Genomic DNA, 1,784 nt, shown 5'->3' on the forward strand with positions numbered 1-1,784 from the left:
CCATTAGTATTTCTTCATCTGAGAAGTGTGTATTCATCTCAGGTGCCCATTTTTGAACCTGAATTTGGGGGCGCCTGCTTTTTTCCAATTCTTTATATGTTCCAGATATAAGTCCTTTGTCTGAGTGACAACTGGTTAAGATTATTTCCCACTTTGTGGGTTGTCTTTTCAATCTGTTGGTGATTTCTTTTGATGTGCAAAAAAAATCTCATTCTTTTGATGAGATCCCAGTTGTTGATTCTATGAAGTATTTCTTGTGCAGTCTGTGCGTTGCTCATGAACTCTGCCTACATCTATGTCTTCAAGATTTCTACCTACTTTCTCTTCCAATTGATTTGATGTTTCTGTTTTAATATTTAGGTCTTTGAACCATTTTGACTTTAGCTGAGTGCATATTGATAGATGTGGGTCTAATTTTAGTCTTCGACATGTGGAAAGCCAGTTTTTCCAGCACCATTTATGAAAGAGGCTATCTTTCTTCTAGTGAACATGCTTGGTCCCTTTGTCAAAGACAAGGTGGCTGCATGTGCGTGAAGTTGTGCCTGCATCTAATCTGTTCCACTGATCTACTGATCTTCAGGTCTGTTTTTTTTTTTTTTTTTTTTTTTTTTTATCACAGTAGCTTTGTAGTATAATTTTACATCAGGGATTATGAAGCTCTGTCTTGGCTTTGTTGCCCAGGATTGCTTTTGCTATTCTAAGTCTCTTCTGTTTCCAAATGAATTTTAGAAGTGTTTTCTCTAGTTCTGTGAGGTGTGCTGGTGGTATATTTATCGAGATTGCATGAAATCTGTATAACAGTTTTGGTAGTATGGCCATTTTCCCTATGTTGGTTCTTCCTATCCATGAGCAAGGGATATCTTTCCATTTCAGATATCTTCTTCAACTTCCTTTGTAAGAGCATCATAATTTTCAGTGTATAGATCTTCTATTACTTCCTTTGTTGGACTGATTCCTAGGTATTTCATTGTTTTCCATAGTATTGTGAAAGGTGTTTTTTCCCTTACTTCTCTCTCAGTGTGTTTGCTGGTAGTGTAAGGAAATACTATTGATTTTTTAGTGTTGACTTGGTGTTCAGCTGCACTACTGAACTTAGTTATTAACTCTACCAGTTTGTTGGTGGAGTTTTTGGGGTCTTTTATGTAGAATATCATGTCATCTTCAAAAAATGATAATTTAACTTTTTCCTTTCCTATTTTAATTCCTTTTATTTCCTTCTCTTTCCTAATTGCTCTGGCTAATATTTCCAGAACTATATTGAATATAAGTCATGATAGAGGAAATTCTTGTCTTGTTTCGGATTTTAGAGTGAAAGCTTTAGTTTTTTATCATTTAGTATGATAGCTGTGGTTTGTCGTAGATGAGTTTTATCAGATGGAGATAAAGACTATCTGTTCCAATTTTCTGTAGGGTGTTTAACATGAATGGGTGTTGAACTTTGTGAAATGATTTTTCTGCATCTATTGAGATGATCATGTGGCTTTTGTCTTTTGCCCTGTTAATGTAGTGTATTACATCTACTGATTTGTGTATGTTGAGCCATCCCCGCATCCTTGGGATGAATCCTACTTAGTCATGGTGTATAATTTTCTTGATGATTTGCTGCATTCTGTTTGCCAGTATCTTACTGAGGATTTTGGCATCTATGTTTATGAGGGAGATTGACTTATAGTTTTCTTTTTTGTTTGGATCTTTCTCTGCTTTTGGTATCAGGTTAGTACATGTTTCCAGGAATGATTTTGGAAGTATTGCTTCTCCTTCCATTTTGTTAAAGAGTTTGAACA

Source organism: Chinchilla lanigera, unplaced genomic scaffold (assembly GCF_000276665.1).
Source record: "Chinchilla lanigera isolate Chin_1 unplaced genomic scaffold, ChiLan1.0 scaffold00026, whole genome shotgun sequence".
NCBI lineage: Eukaryota > Metazoa > Chordata > Mammalia > Rodentia > Chinchillidae > Chinchilla > Chinchilla lanigera.